Source organism: Taudactylus pleione, unplaced genomic scaffold (assembly GCF_031769625.1).
Source record: "Taudactylus pleione unplaced genomic scaffold, aTauple2 ptg000226l, whole genome shotgun sequence".
Taxonomy (NCBI): Eukaryota; Metazoa; Chordata; class Amphibia; order Anura; family Myobatrachidae; genus Taudactylus; species Taudactylus pleione.
This window is the reverse complement of record NW_028284628.1, coordinates 2,688,636-2,696,001: the sequence shown is the minus strand read 5'-3', so window position 1 is coordinate 2,696,001 and position 7,366 is coordinate 2,688,636. Positions and strand designations below refer to the sequence as shown.

The window sequence follows — 7,366 nt, the reverse complement described above, 5'->3', positions numbered from 1 at the left end:
TGCTGTCAATCAACATCGACAGCACGCCCCCTTTGGTGCGAGACCCGGAGCGCCGGAGAGCCCGTCGCTATCCGGGTCTCACGCATGCGCACGGCGGAGCTCCCTCCATCGTGCGCATGCGCAGTGGGGCAACATCGACCCGCTTGCCAGCGTCCTTTGCTCGCGAGCGGGTCTGAATGACCCCCTCAGTCTGCAGTGCAAGCGTGAAAAGAAAATCAGGCCCATGGCTACCATCGATGGTGGAAACATCTGCATCTCCACTATCGATGGTTTCTAATCATTGTTGGATGGTGGCCATCCCTATGTAGAAGTTTGTTTTGGTAGACACCAGTGTATAAGAGGTAGTGATGCACAATTGTAGCTTCTTAATCAATGACCTGATTTGATATGGGATCCGCACTTACAGATCGAATAAGGGCAATAATTGTGAGAAATATTTGTGCTATTGCTTTTTATTGTAGATACAAAGCTTTGCAAGTATCTGACCTGTCAGGATTTTTATCAAAATGATTCCGCAAAGTTGGTGCCATTTTTTTTTCTCCACACAAGTGATGTCTATCAATGGCTCTGCCATTGATTGTCGATGGTTCTAAACTATTGGACAGAAAACCATTGATGGTTTGAGTTTTGCACAAGCGCAGCAGGAGCCCACACAAAATGCATTTGTGTTTCACCATCGGGCTCGGCCATCTATATTATACCGAGTGGCTGGCTATCAATGGCTGCTGCTCTGTCTTAAGGTGCATACACACACACCGATTTTTTAACGATTATCGATAACTATATCGTTTATCGTTCAATCGTTGAAAAAAACGTTCTCTTTCTGAGTTAAAACGATGAACGATTATCGTTCATGCGCGTTCAGTTTGTAGTTTGTAGTTCAGTCAGTCAGACTGACCAACTCAACGATTTTCAGTAAGGGAATATGCAAAAATCGTTTGTAGTTCAAAAAAATCGTTAATTACATTTAGTAAATGAACGATTTTAGTAAACGATTTTCGATCATTTTTTCCTTGAAAAAATTTACGAAAATCGTTTACTAAAATCGTTAATTTACTAAATCTTTGTGTGTGTGTATGCAGCTTTATTCTCTGAGAGAGCCTATCAGAAGACACCAGGAAGTTCTTGCTCTTTCAGCTCTCCGAAAATCTCATCTCGCTGCTAGGAAAACCTCCAACGAGTTGAGGAGAGAAGTGGGAAAAGCAGCTTACTCTGGCTGGGAAAGTTCATGATGGCAGGACGGATTCACGCAATATATTATGCTCGCCGTGAATCAATATCAGACCGTGAGTTAGATCAATCTAAGTTTTGACTGTCTAAATAATGAACCCAACCATTCTCGCCCTTTTGGCTAAGCCCAGGTGTAGATACCTATGGGCCTAATTCAGATGTGGATGCAAGTGCGATAGCAGCTGTCACCTCTCACAATTGCGAAAATATGCTAATGACTCACTCGCAGTCCTGTGCTTAGAGACACCTACTGAAAGCATCTCACATCCGCCGAACACGCACAAAACCCGAAACATTGACCGCAGATCAGACGGCCATCAGCCTCCAGACACAGAGGGCCTGATTTCTGACCAGCTCGCGAGCGCTGAGCGCTCGCAAGCGGGTCGATGGTGCCCAAGTGTGCATGCGCACGACGGAGGCGGCTCCATTGTGCGCATGCGCGAGACCCGAATAACGATGGCCAAGCCATCATTATGGGTCTCGCACCAAAGGGGGCGTGCTGTCGATGGTGATTGACAGCACGCCACCTTTGGTGGGCGTGCCGAGGGCGTGGCTGCCCAGACTGAGGCGTTCCCATGAGAACACCTACCGTCTGGGTCCAGCCCCACTGACATCACTAGTGATGTCAGTGGGAGTGCTTTTGGCTCTGATAGAGCCAAAAGCACTCCTGGGCTTGCGGCAGCGAGACCCTACCGCAGGGTCTCGTCGCAAGCCCGATGGTCGCGATGGTCTTGATCATCGCGACCATCTTTTTGGCCGCTCGCATAAGCTGTGGGTGGTCACCCACAGCTATGCGAACGGCCAGGAGGCCGCTCCAATATTAGGTAGGACGGCCCTGATTCAGAGCGAGCGCTCTTGTCAGAGCGTCCGGCTCTGAATCAGGCCCAGAGTCTCCAGACCCAGAGACAGCTCTCCTGCTGCGAGCAACAGCGCAGTTGCCTGAAAAGTCACTGGTGATGGACCACACCTCTGCACTGAGGGCCTAATTCAGCAGCGTACGCCAATGCAATTATGCACGCAGATCGAGTTATTGTTTACTATCTTGCCTGCGTATAAACTGCACTGCGCGTGCAAAGTGAATGACAGGTTGTCAGAGTTTGGGGGTGGTGACAAGGGGGTGGTCATAAAAAGGCAGGCGTGTCCATTTCAACGCCCTTTCATGGGCGTGCATAATTTAGCCACTGTGATTGCATACGCTGCATGAGAGCGCTCTGCGTGCAAGGAGACTTGCAATGTTTGCAACTGTTTAGATTTGTAAATGCAGCGGGCCAATGTGCGTCGATGGTACTGTTTACACAGAACAGCGACACTGGACGGATATGAGAAAGCAGTAGTAGGCTTCTTTATGTTATTTTCGCAGCTACGTTCTGTACAAAATCGCTGCTGCGATCGCATTTGCTAGTGCACTGTGGAACGCAGATTCCTGATGTTTGGGAATTTGCGCAAGACCCATTCTGCGAGTGTGTAGAATGGGTCCTGCTAACTCTCTTGCAGACTGTCAGGGATTGGCAGTCTGCTGCCATTTGTGGGTGGGGAGGGGGCGGCGATGCCCTCCATTTCCAGAAACAGAGGAGTGTCGTCGCTGTTGCGGGGGAAGGAAGAAGCCAGGATCTCCATCTGCTGAAGGATATTTCCTGGCCTCTTCCTCAAAACTGCGGCGGCCGGCTGCGGGACCCCATGGGTCACAGCAGCCGGTCGATGGCACGCAGATTATCCGATGCTGCGTTGGACAACGCAGCTCGGATAAGTAATGCACAGGGGGTGTGATGTCTCCTGCTGCATTACCATATCTGCAAGGATCGCAATTGCAAAGCTGCCTGCTTGCACTACACACTACAGTATATGCCTGCGTGCACTACACACTACAGTATATGCCTGCGCGCACTACAGACTACAGTATATGCCTGCGTGCCCTACACACTACAGTATATGCCTGCGTGCAGCTTTGCAATTACGATCCTTGCAGAATCAGGTCCTGAATACGGCACTTTGCACTTAATTTTTTTCAGGTAGCACCAGTTTTCTTTTGCACTAGCCTTATGGCTGGGGCAAGGATATTTTTTTTATATTCCTGGCTGAAAAGCTGGGGCTTATTAATTTATTTCATTTGCACTTTTTTTTGGCACTTCACAACACCTTTTTATGGGTGTGTGTTTTTTTCACGTTTGGTGGGCTTTGGGGTGTCATCTGAGGCTCTCTCCTTCTGGGGAGAGCTGAAGTATCAATTCCACAGCGTGAAGCTTCATCCAATCCTGGGAAGCCATGCTGTGTAGGGAAACCCGTAGACGATGTTTGCGTACATTTCCTATGTTAGAAGATCAGCACACGCACAGGATCTGTACTGCACATGTGCCAGTCTTCTACTGCAAGATCTTTCACAGTTCCCCAAATCCGCAGCCTGATTGACCTGCTGCAGTCGTTTGGGGGCAGGGAGTGGGTGGAGCCAGCCTGCGTTCCCGGATACTGGGGGGTGTCGTCTCCGTTTTCTCTGAATGCCAGGGCCAGGTTCGGTCTGCGTCTTCCAACGCAGACTTCCTGACGTGTCTGAGCAGTTCCATTGCCCATTTTATGTAAGCTTAATCTTTCTCAGATGGGCGAATACTGCGGCCATCGCGACCGGTGGTCATCTGATGCTGAGTCTTCTGATGCGGCACTTGGATTGCAGATGCTGGCAGGAGGTGTCTTTTTACTACAGATGCCTCCTGCTGCATTGCCATATGTTAGTATTGCGGCTCTGCCCAAATGCGCGGGAGCGATGTTAACTGCATCCATCTCTGAATCAGGCACAATGAGCCGGAATCACGAGCTAGAGCAATTGTATTTGTTTTCATGAGTTTAAAAAAAAACCCAGCAAATTAGAGACCTCTTTTCTGAAGACTACAACACGCCAAGTCTACTAATCTTATATATAAAATTCATTGGTCTGTTTGTTTGCTTATTTGTTTGTCTGTCTGGTCATGCATTCGGACATCCCTGCTCCAATTGGGATGAAATCAACGTGAGGTGGTCCAGTTGGATCCTGGCAGTTTTAGGGGTGTTAGGGTCCCGTTCGGTGTACGCTGGGCAGAACTTTGACCCGGGGAACCTGTTCTGGGCCTTCCACTGGATGGATCTGGATCTAAAAACTTCACAGAGGGGTGGCAATTGGTTGGGATGGTCGTACCTCACAGCGGAGTGCACTGGGATTTTGACTCAGGCCTTCCGCTGGATGGATTTAGATGACATTACGTAATTTGGATGAAAACTTCACACAGTGGTAATTTTGGATCCCAAAAGACATACGAGGTGGTTAGGGTCCCCAGTCGGATCTCCTGTTGGTGTACGTTGGGCAGAACTTTGACCCGGGGAGCCTGTTCTCAGCCTTCCAGTGGATGGATTTGGATGAAAACTTCACAGACTGGTAACTTGGATCCCAGAAGATATACTAGGGGGTTGAGGTCCCAGTTGGACCTCCCGTTGATTTACGCTGGGCAGAACTTTGACTCGGGGAGCCTGTTCTGGGCCTTGCACTGGATGGATTTGGCAACATCACATAATAAAACTTAATAACTTTAAGATTTAAACCAGGGCAACACCAGCTACTTCAGCTAGTGTTGTATAAACATGTTATTGGCGGTCCAACCAGCTGCCTTACAGATAGTCCAACATGGCAGAATCACTATATGCTGAAGTTTCTTAATTATTATCTTTCGTTACTCTCAGGATCTAGAGAATGCGATTGCAAACATGGGGCCTGATTCTTTACCGATCACAACTGCGATTACGCACGCAATCGGACGATTGTTGCGTTCTGCTCATGCGTATGCATTGCAGTGCGCGAAGACTCCACTGCGATCAGGACTGCGATCGCAGTGACTACATAGACCCATCGCAGATTGATTGACAGGAAATGGATGTCCCAGCGCTTTCTTAAACTTAACATGTCTAAGACTGAGCTGATCATCTTCCCACCCTCCCACATAACCTAACTTCCCACAATTTCATTATCTATTGATGGCACAACTATCTCCTCTAGCCCCAAAGTGCACTGTCTTGGAGTTATCCTAGACTCCTCCCTCTCCTTTAAACCACATATTAAGCACCTCAGGCAGTCCTGCCATTTCCACCTAAAAAATATCTCCAGGATTAGACCTTTCCTCACCCAGGACATCACTAAAACTCTCAACCACTCACTGGTCATCTCCAGATTGGACTACTGTAACCTTCTCCTAGCTGGCCTCCCAGTATCTCACCTCTCTCCACTACAGTCGGTTCTCAATGCTGATGCTCACCTCATCTTCCTCTCCAGACGTTCTACATCTGCTTCCCCTCTCCTACAAGCCCTACACTGGCTCCCCTTCCCCTTCAGATGCCAATTCAAGGTTCTTACACCCGCCTACAAAGCCCTCACCAAATCCTCTCCCACATACATTTCTGACCTTCTCTCCCTTCACACTCCCGTCTGCCCGCTTCGCTCAACAAATGCATGCCGCCTCTCCTGCCAACTGATTACTTCCTGCCACTCCCGCATCCAAGATTTTGCCCGTGCTGCTCACGACCTTTGGAACTCTCTCCCTCTCCCTATCAGACTCTCCACCTCTCTACAAATCTTCAAACGGGCTCTCAAGACCCACTACTTCATCAAGGCCTTCCAGCTATCATCCTAGCCCACTTCATGCTCATTCATTCTTATTCCCCTTCTGTGTCACGCCTGTCTTTCTGCCCCTCCCCTTTAGAATGTAAGCTCTCTCAAGCAGGGACCTCTTCCCTCATGTGCTTCTCCTTACACTTTCTTCTACTCCTTAGGTGCTCTTATGGGGCGTAACACTTAACTGCCAACTCCCTGCTGCTTATTGTGAGTGCTTTAATCGCTATTGCAGCAATGTATATAAGTCGTGTCCTTGTCCTGCACTGTAATGTACTGTAAGTTACTTGTTTCTTGTTAACTTACTAGTTTAATGTACTGTGTAAGGCGCTGCGGAACACTTGTGACACCATATAAATAAAGGATAATAATAAAGTGACCGTTTGGGGGTGGTGACAGGGGTGTTTGGCGAAGCGCAGGCGTTCCGATGCGTTTGAACGCCGTTGCAGGGGTGTGAATAAATTAGCCACTGCAATGCCATACGCAGCTTGGGCTTGCACTGCATGCGATGAGGTAAGCCATTCCTGTGTAAGGTCAGACCTTATGCAAGAGTGCGTAAGTTTCCGATTGTACTCGATGTTACGGATAGTTTTGCAGTCTTGCTAAGTATTACGGATGTGTATAAGGTAAAGGGGGCGTTCTTATGTTAGGCTGTGTATGGCATTGCGATTGTAATCATTAGTATATGTTCGCAATGAGACTGCGTGCTTAATCGCTATTGCCCACAAAGTAGAGAGAACACCCGTCTACCCTAGGCTAAATGTTATCACAAAATCCCCCTGCTGGGCTACTTTGTCTCAGTCACCCTCATGAATGGCCTGAGGTGGTAAATGCCATGAAAGGAAATGCAAATCACTCCCACAATCCTCTGCTCCACAAGACACTAGTGGCTGTGTCTCCACAACCAGAGCCAGCATCCTACGTAAGGTGATCCTTGCTTGACTAGGCACTAGTTAGCTTTGCGCAGTGGCAGTATCATAGCCAATGAGGTTTATCTGAGGCGTGATTATTGCTTATTGAAAACTTTTCCCAATACCCCGCCATGATGACTTGAAATATAGTCAGCACTGGCAATTTTTGACAGTCTCTCTGGAGACTGAAAAATGAGTTTAATAATAATAGAATATGAAATAGGGGTAAACAGTGGAAACACACCATCAAATGATGGCTGGCCTTCTGTTATTGAAACTTTTGATGGAATGGTAACTAACCATCGCATCAAAAGAATTACATGGAAAAAACTATTCATATTACATGCGCAAAATACCCTGATTGCCCATGTGTAATACACCTGCAGCGCGACTGGCCGGGGACGGGACTGATTTGCGAATGCACAATTTCCATCAGAGCAAGGCAAAAGTTGGTATAGTTGGACTGTCTGTCACTCACTGTAACTTGAGGTGAGGCAGGAGTGGGCGGAGTCAGATGGACTGGTGTGGTGTCTCACTCACTGGGACTTGAGGCGGGGCAGGAGTGGGCAGAGTCAGATGGACTGGTGTGGTGTCTGTCACT

The 7,366-nt window shown here is 48.3% G+C and overlaps 1 non-coding gene across 1 annotated transcript; it reads left to right on the top strand.

Moving 5' to 3' along the window:
* The first annotated feature begins 6,809 nt into the window (after positions 1 to 6,809).
* On the top strand, positions 6,810 to 6,950 carry LOC148517188 (U4 spliceosomal RNA). Its single transcript, XR_015879322.1, has one exon. It is a non-coding gene; the product is annotated as a U4 spliceosomal RNA (small nuclear RNA).
* Positions 6,951 to 7,366: the final 416 nt, after the last annotated feature.